General features: G+C 46.3%; 1 protein-coding gene across 2 annotated transcripts in view; it reads left to right on the top strand.

Annotated features, from left to right (window-relative positions):
- Window positions 1–5,691: 5,691 nt before the first annotated feature.
- NINL (ninein like) overlaps window positions 5,692–14,812 on the top strand; it is a 102,596-nt gene continuing 93,475 nt past the window's right edge. The window contains exon 1 of one of the 2 annotated variants that reach the window (XM_042462200.1): window positions 5,692–5,750. The gene's annotated coding sequence lies outside the window, so the exon portion shown is untranslated. The remainder of the gene's footprint in view (window positions 5,751–14,812) is intronic. The other variant, XM_042462178.1, reaches the window with a different exon arrangement.

Raw genomic sequence — 14,812 nt, 5'->3', positions numbered from 1 at the left:
TACATCAGTCATTATTACTATTATTATACATTACGTTATAACATCCACTCATAGAGATACATACAGCACACAAAAAGAGATATGAGGAGAAGCGGATTTATTATTGTTATTATTGTATTACATCAATTATTACTATTATTATTATCATACCGCCCGCTCGTCTCCATAGAGATACATAATGCAGTAGTAAAGTCACAACTAACTTTAACTAGAGATATGAATCTGAAGCTACTTGATCTATGGTCCGAAACACACTGCAGAAATAACCCAGTTTGAGACCGCTTTAACTGCCCTGGCTCAGTGCTAGGGAATCCTGGGGTTTGTAGTTTATTTGTGGCCCCAGAGGTCTCCCTGACAGAGAAGAAGGCTCAATGTCTCACAAAACTACAGTTCCCAGAATTCCCTGGCATGGAGCCAGGGCAGACAAAGTGGCCTCAAACTGCATTATTTCTGCAGTGCGTTTCGGATCTATGAGGAGATGTATATTGTTATTATTATTATTATTATTATTATATTGCAGCAATTATAATTTTATGTAATTATTAATTATAACTGTATGTTATATTAAAATAATTATAATTAACAATATACAATTATTATATGATAATATACAATATACAACAGAGATTTTCAGACATGACTAGACAGTCGCACCGAAGGGGAAACCTTTATTTATTATCTACTATATTATATAAATTATATGTTTTATATACAGTCATCCCTCCATATTTGCGGATTTGATTATTCACAGATTTCATTAATATGTTCTCTCTAGGACTGTCTAGGTCCTCCAGTGCAACTCTGTGGTTAACTAAAAGTTGGACTGAAAGACCATTTGTAGCTACTCCAGAGCCATTCTATGGTCAGTGTATGTTGGACATTGACCACAGAGTTGCACTGGAGGACCTAGAGATCCCTAGAGAGGTAAAAACGTGGTGTTTTTGTTATTTGTGGTTTTTCCATATTCACTGGGGTCTTGTTCCCCTAACACTAGCGAATATGGAGGGACAACTCTGTGTGTGTGTATAATGTTATGTTATATTATACTAACAATAATAGTTGTTGTTAATAATAACGACAATAATAAATTAATTTAAAATATGTAGAACGGAGGGTGACCCAGCATCCTCATTTTCCAGGACATGTCCTCCATTTCCACCTTCTGTCCAGGAGGAATTCCAAAACGTCCTCCATTTTGAGCATGACTAAGCATGGGTTTACATTTCTATGAGTGTTCTTAGATTTTCTCTTGTCCCGCATTATTCCTTCCACTGCCTTGTCCTCCTTTGTGCTTCGGACATCTGGTCACACTGGTAGAAAGGCTTCCAAAGATGTTTACTATCTTTGGAAGTGCAACAACATCCAAAATCCACCAAACAAAATCCATGGATGCTCAAGTCCTATTAAATATAATGAAATAGCAAAATGGTGTTCCTTATAAAAAATGGAAAATCATGGTTTGATATTTGAAATTTATACTCTTTTTTAACATTTTCAAACCATGGATGCTTGAATCCGTGCATAAAAAATCCATGTATAAGAAGGGCCGACTGTATTAGTTCTCAGCAAGAGCCAGAGAGTCTGGTTTGTCAAGGTGTAGAGTGTCCATCCAAAGATCCACCTGTGAAGCAGGAGGTTGGATCTGGTGGGCATGATCATTAACATAAGTGCGGTACACACTGGCCTTTTGTGCCGTACTGGTGCCGATTCCAGGTTTAGGGACCATGCCGCATCTGCATGGTCCCTAATGCTAGCACAGCACTGCAGCATAACAATGGTGGCGCCCTGTGTACATGGGTGCCGCCATTGTTACGTAAGCACCGCGTGGTGTCCGCACATTGCCGCATGGCACTTATGTTGCCATTGGCACACTTGCAACATCATAGCGGCACCAGAAAAAGAACCTGTTTTTCCATGTTCTTTTTCCTCCGCATTGACGGCGCACCATTTGGGGGCTGCACTGTCCCTGTAGAGGAAACTAGGCTGCCGGCAGGCTGCTGTTTCTTGGCAGTCTGTCCCGGGCCACTGTCAATAAAGATCATCCAGTCTTCTTGAAATGTGTCAGTCCTTTTGTGTCCAATGCAATATAACATTGTTATAGCATGATTGCAAAACTATGGAAAAATATATTCTCATAGCGCTACTGTCCTGTTCATTGCCAATAATGAGATAACTGGGAATGGTTCTGGAACTGACCTTAGTGTGACAATCTTCCTAACCACAGTTGTTCATGCCATGGTACCTACATGTTCAAAGTATTATGATATGCTCTACGTGAGGCTGCCCTTGAATTACAGATTACAGCTACTGGAATATGCAGTCTGGAGCTTGGCTTTGGCGTGGCTTCCGGACGCTTAGGACGCATGCATCATTTAAACAGCATACCTCCAAAGTGACCCGAAGCAGCTTTATTTTGGCAGTCTGTACGGGGCCTTGGTTGGCCTCCTCTTAGGGTTGCCATATCCCGCCCCCAGGAGGGACAGTCCCGTTTTGGGCGGTGCCGTCCCGGTCCCGGTCCGGTTTGGCACCCAAACCGGGACGGCCCCGCCCACCGCGGCCACCTCAGCCGCCGCGGCAGCTCCAAGGCCTTGCTGAGGCCTGGGAGGGCTCTCCGCGGTTGGAGCTCCAGCCGCGGAGACGCTCCCTCCTGGGCCCCAGCAAGGCCAGGGAGGAGGAGGAGGAGGCCGCTTCCCACCACGGCGATCGCCGCGATGATGGGCGGCCCTTGTCCTCCTTCCCGGCCTGGGAGCCGGCCGAGGCTTCCTTCCAGGCCGGGAAGGAGGAGGGGGCCGTTTGCCACCGCGGCGATTGCCGCGATGACAGGCGGCCCTCGCCCTCCTTCCCGGCCTGGGAGCCGGCCGAGGCTTCCTCCCAGGCCAGGAAGGAGGAGGGGACAAGGTTTAAAAATGTAGGACCTTTTTTTTTTAATTTCCTGTCTAGGAAATTTAAAAAAAAAAAAAGTCCTACATTTTTAAACCTTGTCCTACATTTGTCCCGGTTTTCAGTTCGCCAACTATGGCAACCCTACCTCCTCTGTGCTCTCTTTTTGCTGGCAGGCAAAGGCCTAATTTAAACAGGACTTTAGCCTGTAAATGGTTGGGGATGAAGGATGCACAAGGGGTGTGCTGTTTCTGAATATGCTTTTAATGTATTTTTTACTGTTTTAAATTTATTATTTAATTTTTTAAAAACTGTACCTGCAGATTGTTTTAGCTCTTTTTCCTTTTAAACTGCTTTGGGTCCTATACTAGGATAAAAGCAGGATGCACATTAATTAAATAAATGAAACCATGAGGAGCTGCAATGTAGGGTCTTTGCTGCTGTGATGTGCTATTTGTGGAATTACCTCTTCAATGATCAAGATACTGGCTGCACTTCATCACCCTTTTAAAACTTGGCTTTCCAACCAAGCTTTTGGTTGTGGGTTTCTGTTGCTGTTGGGCAAATTCTGGAATAGCCAGAACTCTACCAGGTTCCTCTCAATCACATAGTATTGCAGGTGGATGCCAAATCAGCCAAGGATCCCAAACCACCACCAAATATTACCATTCAAGGGGGCTCTCCCAAGAGAAGCATGGATTCTTGTCATTCTCAAGAGGGACTTCATTATTGATCACAGTAAAGATTTTATAATGGCAGATCAGTATAAACTCATGACAATCACCCTCACATGAGCAAAAGTAGGTTGATTGACCAATACATAGATACAAGCCATGTCCTCGTCAGCAAAGAAAGTACCAGTGTGGAAGCAAAAAATTATTCCTTTAATTTTGTTTAATTGCCTGCACCCCAGGCAGTCATCTTTAGCATTTTGTTTGTTTTGACTGCCCTTGAGTTGATCTTGACTCATGGTGATCCTGTGGATGAGACATCTCCAGGTCTCCCTTTCCTCAAATGCTCTGCTCAGTTCCTGCAGGTTCAGGACCATAACCTCCATGATTAAGTCTAACCATTTGGTATGCAGTCCTCCTCTTTTTCCACTGCCTTCTACCTTCCCTGGTATCATTGTCTTTTCTAATGAGACATGCCTTTGCATGATGTGGCCAAAGCACAACAGCCTCAATGCAGTCACCTTTGCTTCCAGGCATGATCTTTTCTAGGACCCATTTGGGCCAGTACAGATGGGCGCTTTGTGGCGCCCTGTAGCCAAAATTAGGGCTAGATGGGGCTGGGCATCCAGACGCCTCTAAGCTGCTCCTTTTGAAGAGCTCATTTGTGCTGGTGCTACTGCTGCGCAAATGCGCAGCAAAGTGGGGCAGCATTTCACCGCCAGTGTGTACAGCCCCGTTTGTTTGTCTTTTTGGTGGTCCATAATATCCTCAGCATTCTTCTCCAGCACCACATCTCAAATGAGTTGATTTTATTTCTATCCGCTTGCTTAGGGTTGCCATAGTGCCGGACCTCCAAACCGGGAAAAATGTAGGACAAAATTTTCAAATGTAGGACACACAAAAAGGTGTCCTACATTTGAAAATTCTGTCCTACATTTTACCTTACGATCACGGCAGGGAGCGGAGGCCAAGCGGCGAGGGAAAGCCTCCACTTAAGGAGGCTTTCCCTCCCCGCCTGGGCCCCGGGCCTCGCCAGGATCGGAGGCCAGGATCGAGGCCTTGCCTCGTTCCTGGCCCCCGTGGGGACCAGGAATGAGGCGAGCAGGCCGCCGGCCATCACCGCAGCCTCGCCTCGTTCCTGGCCCCCGCAGAGACCAGGAAGGAGGCGAGGAGCCGGGGGCGATCGCCAGGGCCTCGCCTCGTTCCTGGCCCCCGCAGGGACCAGGAAGGAGGCGAGGAGCCGGCGGTGATCGCCAGGGCCTCGCCTCGTTCCTGGCCCCCGCAAGGACCAGGGCAGGAGCCTGCGGGAGGCGGGGAGGTTGGCAACGACGGCTGCGCCCAAGAGGCCGGCCGCCCTCCCTGCACCGCCTCCTTCCTCAGCCCAAGGTCTCGCTGCTGCCCTTCGCTTTTCCGCCGCGTGGCCAGGCGCGGTGGAGGAGGAGGGCAGCGAGGCCCCAGGGTTGCCTAGCAACCCCCGGCTGCAACCGGGCTTTCCCCGGTTTGTGGTGGCACCCGGCCGTTACCAGGGCAGGTGCCGCCAAAACCGGGAACAACCCCCGGTGCAACCGGTTGGCAACCCTACGCTTGCTTCACTTCCCAGCTCCTCCAGTCCATACCATGGTGATGGGAAACAGTGGCTGGAGTTTCGCGATCTTTCTCTTTCTTGCGTTTCTCGCAGCCCCAACCCCTTTTGTTTCTTCTGTTTGCTTAGCCTTGCCAACAAAACGCCCCAGGCCACCGATGGCTCTGGGCTCAAGGCTCGACCTCCCATTCCAGCAGAGGATGCCAAGCTGCTGATAAAGGGGCAGGCTCGGCAGGAGCGGGCAGTGATGCTCCTCACTGTCCTGTGTTAGAAACTCCCTTGGACAACGAAGCCAGAGACGCCATGTGTGAGCTTTGTTGCCTGGAAGCTGGGAACAGAGTGGAGGAGCTGGCAGGGAAGGAGCTGCAAGGCCACAAATGCTGCAACGTGTGGCAGCTCAGTTAGCCATTGCCAGAGGAGGGAGAGCCACTCTGGCAGGGGAGACCTAACAGCAGGAGGAGAAGAGCTGGGGCTAGGGCTTGGCAGGGGAAGAAGGACACAAAGAAAAGTCCTGGGAAAGAATTAGTTTGCTTTCCAGTGCTGCTCTTCCACTAGAGATGTTGCGTGCTGCAGTTTCTGCTTTGGTAAGAAAGCAACATAGTTGGAAAAGGAGAGAGGTGATTCTCTGTGACTGCCCAAGTTTGCTTTCGAGTGGCTCAGGTGTTTGCTCCTGAGGATAATTCACATTCATGTGGCCCCCTAAGCATCCTTTCTTTCTTTAACTAGGGTGTCCGAGAGATAAGAAAACTTGGGTATCAGCTTTGAGGAGGGAAGGAATCTCATTCCCTGCCACGGAGTATGCAATACTCTCTTGAAAGAAGGTGTGCCTTGCTTTTGGTGGGGAAAAAAAAAGAGAAAACTACCCCTCTTGGGTTTTCCTGTCTTTATTAAAAACCCAATCTCTTGCAACACACCAGTTTCTCTGTTTAATACCTGACTTTTCTACTCAGCTGTGATACTTATTATCTTTTAGTTAACTACCTTTTTGCCCTGCTTTCCCACTTGAACAGTAGCTTTGAAGGTACCTGGTGAATGTCATTTAAAAAGTAAAATCAACCAAGTAAACAAATAATATTAAAATAATCCATCAGTCACCATGTTCTTCTGCATTGTGTTATATTTTCTGTGCGTGCAGTCTTCACATTTTTAAAAATTATTGTTTATTTGGGCCTTTCTTCTAACTTTCCAAAATGTTTATGGTCTACACTGAACCTGTATTTCTTTTGATTTTCTGATGCTTGCTTCTTTTTACGCGTCTCACTGGCTGGTTAAAGTTGTTCCCTGAACATAAAAGTGCTAAAAATAGCCAGGAGATGCATTTGGTTTTACATGAAACCGGTTTGAAGTCTTGTCATACTTGATGAGTAATAGCAAAATGTTATCTGGTATACGCAAACTTCTTTTCCTATGGAGACATGTTTGCAAGCTGGAATAGTGTAGATTTTACAATATGGTTTTTACAATATTAAATTCTCTTCTCTGTGGTTGGGGTGGGATGGCATTCCTACCAAACTCTGACATAGAGCTAAGGCGAAATGACTATTTCGATTGTTGTTTTCTGTTTCCGATTTGTGGCAACCCTAAGGTTGGGGGGCTTATCACACTGGGGCTAATTTTGGCATAAAGAAGAATTAAAGTGCCTTTAAAGCACAAATAAAGCAAAAATGGCAAGTAATTTCACAAATGATATCAATCATTGCACAAAAGTGAAATCGGAAGTTGTCACGGAATCACGAAAAAAATGTGTGTTAATGCTTCTGTGTTACTGCTTTAATGGCAGGTTTTGCGCAACATTGTGTAAAATGTTTTGTGTAATTACGCGTTTTTTTTCTCGTGATATTCAGGGGATAAACTCCCGATTTCCTTCATGTGACAAACTCCTCAGGGGTTCAATGACCAAGTGAGGAATTGAGCCCTTATTTCAGAGTCATAGGCAGTTTACACGACCGCCCTTGCGGCTCCCTGTACCCGCCCTTTTTCCGACGGATCGGGACCATCCAGCTCCACCGCGGCAGCCCTGGGGCCACGGTCCACTGCTTTTCCCAGGCTACCGGAATTGCAAAAGCATTCCCCCGGCCTGGAAAGGGGTGTCCTTGGGGCTTCATGCCCCACGGACCCCCGACAGCGCGCGACGAAAAAGAGAAAGGGGCCAAGCAGCTTCTTTGTGTCACTGGCGCGCCGTGTACAAGCCGTGGCAGCAACACAACTGAAGAAGACGCTTCCGCTTCAAGCGCTCCTCCTGCAATGCGGAAGGGCGCCACAGGTGCCCTCTGTGGCGCCAGGACTCCACTCTGCGCACTCTGTTGGGAGTTGCGGCAGCCGTGACGTCCTATGTGGTGCCCATTAGAATGGGCGCCGCCATTTTGTCACCATACTGTGTATGACTAGGGTTGGGGGCGTCTGAAAGAGACGCCCCCGGGCAACCCTAGTACGTACACAGTACGTACTAACAGCCCATGTAGAAAGGCCCATCGTCCAAACCTCAACCCTAACACTATGCTCGACTCTCAATTACCTTTCTTCTACTTTACTCATCATCACTTCCCAGTATGACAAGAACGAGATACTGTTTACACGCATGCTGAAATTACATGGCTAGCTTAACCAAGTTTGAACAACTACCCAAACTCTAGAAGCACCTTCCTTCTCCTCCTGCACAATTTTTCTGGCGGAATCCTGATAACTTTGTTAGTAGATTGTCTCCTCCTGATCTAGCCTTCTAGACTGCCTGTTACAAAATTATCACCAAAACAATTAATTCACTAATTAATACACGTGTATTTTCTGTTTGTCTAAGCACTCTGGCTGGTGTTTCGCCGAACCAACCTTGTAACCCGCTTTCTTCCCTAATGCCAGTGTTCCACTTTTGTGGCTGTAACATGAGTTTATCTCTACTCCTCTGAAAGGAGGTATAGCTGGATTCTGGACTGGGCACCCAGAGCTCCCTGACAGGGAGGTGAAATGTCCTCCAAACCCCACAAATCCCGAATTCCATAGCACTTAGCCTGCAGTTAAGTCGTGTCCACACCCTGCTTAGATGCCTCCTGCCTCAGCTGGCTTCCTAGGGCAAATAACCAGCTCTCTCCCCACACACACTGATACTTCACTGCATACAACCATATAGGCAGAAAGGTTGAGTAAGTGTGTTAATGATGGGAATATGATTCACTAAATCCCACGAACCAGACTAAGGTCGTCGAACTATAGCCATAGGTACCTAACACAGTGCTGTTGTCACATGCCAATACAGGTGGGATCAGCGAAAATCCCAAGGCAACGCAAAGTAACTCACATCCCTCAGCTGATGAAGCAGTCCTTCACACACCACTATTACAAGGTCCCTATATGGACGGAACATCTTTCCTAGTGGACCCGTTTCCTGGGCTAGGAACTGTGTGTACGCTCACTAGGGCTCCAGCTGTGTTTAGATTAAACTGTATCTTTGTCCACCTGTTGATTAGCACTGATGAGACCTGGATCCAGTATACCAGGAACCCCTGTGCATACCAAAGTCCCCGTGGAGCTCTACGCCCTATCAACTACAAGGCACGCAACTGGTTCCCTCATACATCATGGCCAAATCACGCTTTTCTTTTGAATGTATGCATTTTAAAAAATATTTCACGCCAGGTGCCTTGACTCCAGGATAAAATAATCCTGTGGCTATGAGGGACTGACTGTATCTAGCGGAGCCACATGTTTCAATGTATTACCGAGAAACAAGTGTAAGAGGTACGGTTGGTAACATTTGAGTGCATAGCGCTAACATTAAAAAATTGGACCTCATCATTGTATAGAATCAGTACTATTGTAACACCCATTCCTGTTTTTGCGATGTACTTTACAGATGCAGAAAGCAGAATCCTTTCCTTTGAAGGACATCGCGTGGGTTAATCTCTGTGCACACGTAGGCGACCGTACGTGTTCGGTGATTTAAAATGACGTTGTGCTTCTACGTTCAGATTTAAGAGCTAGGATACTGCTTTCAAATTAATGTTCTTTGAATATTTCTGCTAAATCTAACCCCGACAGAAGGATTTTTTTTTATATGCAAGTGACTCATTTTTCTTCCTCACGTGCCTATTTTCTATCTTCACTTGTATTCATATATGTCACTTGTATATAGTCTCCATATTATATATCTTATTTCAAGATGAATGGAAGGGTAAAAACTTACCCTTTGCTTTCAGAAGCAAACACTAAAACCGGAAGAATGCTTGACCTTTAAGGCTTACTGTAATGATGATAAAGTTCTCTCTGACTAAATGGGTCTCACTGATTTCAATGGAGCTGTTTTCTAGAAGGTAAGTAGGTTTTCACCCTGTCCATTTACAAAGGGACAATTTAGGTCAGGATAACATTTTGCAAGGTGACTTGAACCAAATGTGTTTGACAGTGCGGGTATTTTAATAACGCAGCTTCTCCGAGAAAGGAACAGATATTTAAATTGTTTCCAAATGCTGTAAAAAACAAGTGTACAATACAAGAACGGCCTCGTTAGTTTATTTTAAACACACTTAGCTAAGAATGCAGAATAGCTCTTCAGGAACAGGATAAATCACTCCTCCCTCCGAAATTTTGGGACTTGCTCTGTTACAAATCAAACAACAACTATTGCAAAAACACGCTCTTTGTTCAGCGTCCGTTGTCATACTTTTTAACCTCAGTTTACGAAATGAATGTTGAACTTCTAATTTGAACTGTAATGCAGTGTCCTTTATTTCAGCACACATCATCCAACGTCCAGTTAGTTTGCACAACAGCGATAACCAAGCTTAAAAGAAGGCAAGAAACATCCCTCAGATTTTTCGATACTAGCATCAAATTTCTATTATCTGAGCAACTGACATTAAACGTTCGTGCCCCGCTGGACTAAAAGAGGCTTAGTACATTTTAAATATGTTTTTTTGTCTGAAAAGTTTTTAGAAAGAACCCCAGAAACTATACTATTACTATTACAAAGTATTAAAAGACAACGATGGCTGTGTCTGTCCAGCCAACTGCTTCCTCCTTTTGGAGCTTAAGTCTTTGAGGCGCAAATTATTTTTTATACACAGTTAATACACATTAAGGTATTACACTGTTTAATTGTACACATTTCATATGTCAACAAGGCTTGGTAAAGATCTTTAAAAGTCCTTTTAATTGTTTCCTCTGGTCAAATAATTGGTTTGAAGACGGGGAAGAATTAGGCACATCCACAAAATCTCTTCCCTAACAGGACTTGTTATTAATAACAACTACAGGGATTTGTTATATTACTAGCTACAATCCATTCATTGCAATTATCGCTCTGGCTAACGTTAGATTTAGCCCTTATTGGAAATGCCACATGGGACTACGCATTATATATTTCTGCCCCTGTTTGGACCTTGTTACTCTCACTAAAATATCTCCAGGCCCTGATTCCCCCACCGCAAAACATCATCACTAATGCTCTGCTCCTGGCAGAATGTACCCTCTTTCCCCCATGTAGTTGATGTTTATAAGTAGGAAGTGTGTGGTGTTTTGTGGTGTGTGATATGGCAAAGTGTTTACAATCCCAGCAGACTGGAGGAGGGCCAACGTGTCCCCCATCTTCAAAAAGGGGAAAAAAGAGGATCCCAACAATTATCGTCCATTCGTCGACATCAATACCAGAAAGACTCGCGCAGTCATTAAACAGAGAACTGTCACATCTAGAAGGCAAGCCATAATCACAAAATCAACATGGGTTCAGAGAAACAGTCATGCCAGACAAATCTAATCTCCTTTCTTTGTAAAATTACCAGTTGTAGATGAAGGAATCTGTGGATAGTATATCTGATTCAGTAAGGCCTTTGACAAAGTTCCCCCTGACATTCTTGCCAAACAAGCCTTGTAAATGTGGCTAGCGCAAGACAACTGTTACGGGATTGTAACTGGTGACGCGCCGAACCCAAACGGGTGCCAACATGCACCTTTTCATCCCTGGAGAGAAGTAACCAGTGGGGGTCCCACAGGGCTCTGTCCTGGGCCCAGCCCCTGTTCAGCTCTTTCTCATGACTTGGAGGAAAAAAGGGGGGAATGCTTATCCATTGCAGAGACACCAATTAGGAGGAAAGCTACATCCAGAGGCACAGGATCAAAATTCACAATGACCTGACGACGAAAGCTGGGCCACAGCAACAAATGAACTCAAACAGGGAGAAATGTAAGGTACTGCACTTAGGGCGAAAAAAATGAAATGCACAGACTAGATGGGGACACCTGGCTGAATGACAACTACATGTGAAAGGGCTCTAGGAGTCCCCTAGACCACAATTGCCCATGAGTCACAGTGCTCGCGGCAGCTAACCAGGCCAATGCGCTTGAGGCGCTCAATAGACGTATAGTGTCAGATCCGGGACGTAATAGTGCCACACATTTCGCTCGGCAGGCCCCACTGGCATACTGTGTCCAGTTCTGGGCCCGCCACACTCACAAACCCTGAAACCTGAGTTGTCCAGAGGCGCCCAAACTGTGACCGGTCGGAACCATTCCTATGAGGACTGACTGAGGGAGCTGGGATGTTTCGCCCGGAGACAGAGAAGGCAAAGAGGGATAGACGCGCTGTTACAATTTGAACGATGTCATATTGCGGAGGGAGCAAGCTGTTTTCCTGCTCTCCAGCGACTAGGACCCGGAGCAATGGATGCAAGCTGCCGGAAAAGAGATTCCCACCTCAACTAGAGGACTTCCCTGACAGTAAGGGCCCTGTTCGCAGTGGAACACCACTCCTCGGACGTGAGTGGAGTCCTCCCTCCTTGAGGTCTCAACCGGAGGCGGAGGGCCCCTGTTGGGGATGCTTTATCTGGTTCCTGCAGGCAGGGGGTGCGGACTGGCTGGCCCTGCGGTCTCTCCAAGTCTCATGTCTATGATCTACAGGACTAAGAACTTATGCATGAGAAACCACGTGACAGCAATGGGACCGTAGCGTGTTTCTCTGTTCCCTTACTCCGCGTGACATTGAGCCCTTCAGTTCCTTAAAAATGATGAATTTTAATTGACAAAAATAAAAAACAATATACAATCTTCCATTGTACATCTTCATGTCTCCTCTGTTCCATATTCAGTAACTAATTAATTTTACATTTTTATACTACTTCCCATCTTAGTCATAATTTATATCATACTTATCTACCGATCTATCAATTTCACATTCTCGTTTTCTTCCCCCACACTTGACACTCTCTTCTCCACTCTCTCATATGCTGGGTTGTCTTCTTTTGTAACATTGATAAATTATCCGTACTCCTAGTCATTTCATTTTATATCTACCCATCAATGAGGTATTCTGTTTGATTCCAATACTTCCACATATACTATACAGTGGCAGTTACATATAAAGGTACACCTATTTCTCTGTTTACTTTTATCGTCACTAGCCTGTTCGTTCTAACAGAAAAGTCTGGTCTTACTGTCATGTGTTTGTACTTTTTAAAAAATATTGCTAATCTCCCAAATTTTCCCTTCTTTTACACTCCCCACCACATATGGTATAGCGTAGTTCGTTCTTCTGGGAGACGGTTGTAAAAGCATTCTTTTTTTCTGCCTGAAAAAATCCATGGAAAAAGCCTGCTCTGTCACCCCTCCTGCTAAGACCAGGAACTGCTGTGATGAACCCGCCCTCTACTTTTTTCTTGTGCGGAAGCTCTTACGCGAGAATCCAGTATACAAAACTAGTTCAGAGAGTAATCTGGTCAACTATTTTGTATTCCCCAATTGCCTACTTAGTCCATGATGTGACACAGTTGCCGTATCGTATTCCCCCCAACCTACTTTTACTGAGCATCAGCTACCATCAGAGAAGGAGATCCATTCTCTCGTCGACTGTAGATGCTGAATGACGTTTCCATCGTTTTGAGGGGTCGACCAGAACACACTGCAGAATACATCCCATGGACACTGCTTTAGCTGCCCACTGCTTTACTGTCCCTCGGCTCAGTGCTACGGAACTCCTGCAATTGTACCTTGTTGTGGCACCCAGCACTCCTGCTCGAGAAGGCTAATTTTCACAGAACTACAGTCCCGAATTCCTTAGCATTAGCCAGGGCGTAAAGTGGTCCTCAAACTGGTATTTCTGTAGTGTTTTTGGCCCTGTTACGTGTACTTAACTAAGGCTGCTTCATGCTGGAGAAATAACCCCATTGGCACCACTTTAAGTGCCCTGGCTCCAACGGCTATGGATTCTGGAGTTCGAGTTTGTTGTGGGCCCATATTTTTTATTTCTTTCTCACAATCCAAGCATGGCTGGCTCCCATTCTAAAGTCTAACTTGCACGTCAGCACTGAGGTCCTCTGTGGTGATGGCCTTCGCGGGCACGGCGCTGTACGTCCCTAGGACGTACTTCCTGACGCCCCTAACCCTAGTCCGTACTGGGTACACAAAATGCCAGCCCGTCCCAACACGGGGCCACCATTTTGGCGTCGCTGACCACGTAGCTCCCGGACGTCACACGGTACTATGATGTCGCGTGCCATTGGCGCCTCGTGCCTCTACCCGCACGTCGAAAAGAAGCGCCATTTTGCGGGCTTCTTTTTGCAGTGCGGAAAGCTGCGCAGTTTGGATGCTGGGGCCTCCTCCGCCTGTAAATGATGGTGGCGGCACCGCCCATTTTGGGCCGGTCTGTACTGCACAACAGTGTTTGATCTGGGCACTAATTTGTTTCGTTCTTACTATGAGCAGGAGATTTCTCCAGCCAACATCTGCTCAGAGAGATTATGATCGTTCCCTTTAACTGCCACAGGAAAGAAAGAGCAAGGAGTGGTAAAGTTGAGCACAAACACCATCTCCCCCCCTTTATACACTGTTGTTGTTTCTCGGTCACAAGCAGAAGCTTGAACGCGTTCACGGTTATCACCTCTTGTACCCTCGTGTCATTTTGAGTATCAGTTCACAATTTGATGCAGTCAAATGGATAAACTTGGCTCTTTTGTTGTTCAACCTTAAGTAAAACACATCCTGTATACAAAACACACCAAAACACAAACGCTACAGTTGTACAAGACCTAGGCCAGCAAAACGTCCTCTGCCCATCCCTGATTACCCGGGAGTATTATCAACTAAGCCACCATACCTGGAAATGGGATTATGGAACGGTGTTCCTGTGGGAAGGCACCACATTTTTATCAACAGACCCTTCCATCTTTCTCCGGAGTGGGCAGGGAGGAATTAATTCTGTGTCTTTGAGCAAAAGCAGCCTATGCACACAGCAGTGACATGCTGGGTCCGCAATACCATAATTCATCCCTGCCCACCTCCCTCATGGAAGCAGATTTATACTGTAAGGTAAAATTTCAAACTGGCTTTCGGGCGGGTACGGGTTGAGACGGCCATGGTCGCCTTGGTCGATGATCTTCGTCTGGGCTCGACGGGGGAACACCGCACCTGTGGTGCCTTGACACTCTCAGCGGCCTTTCGATACCCTAGACCATGTATCCTTCTGAGCGCCTGGTAGGGTGGAATCGGGGCACTGCGCTCCAGTGTTCCGGTCCTACCTCCTGGGAGCTTCCCAGATGGTGCGCTGGGGCCGTGTGCTCCGACAGAGGGCCCTCCAACTGGGGCCCTCAGAGCCATTCGTCTCCCATGCTATTTAACATTACCATGAAACCGCTGGGAGAACATCCAGAACATGGGGCGCGGGGTTACAGTACCACTGGTACCCCGGTTACGAATTAAT

Source organism: Sceloporus undulatus, chromosome 1 (genome assembly GCF_019175285.1).
Source record: "Sceloporus undulatus isolate JIND9_A2432 ecotype Alabama chromosome 1, SceUnd_v1.1, whole genome shotgun sequence".
Lineage (NCBI taxonomy): Eukaryota > Metazoa > Chordata > Lepidosauria > Squamata > Phrynosomatidae > Sceloporus > Sceloporus undulatus.
Note: the sequence above shows the minus strand (reverse complement) of the source record. Positions and strands in the feature narration are given on the sequence as shown.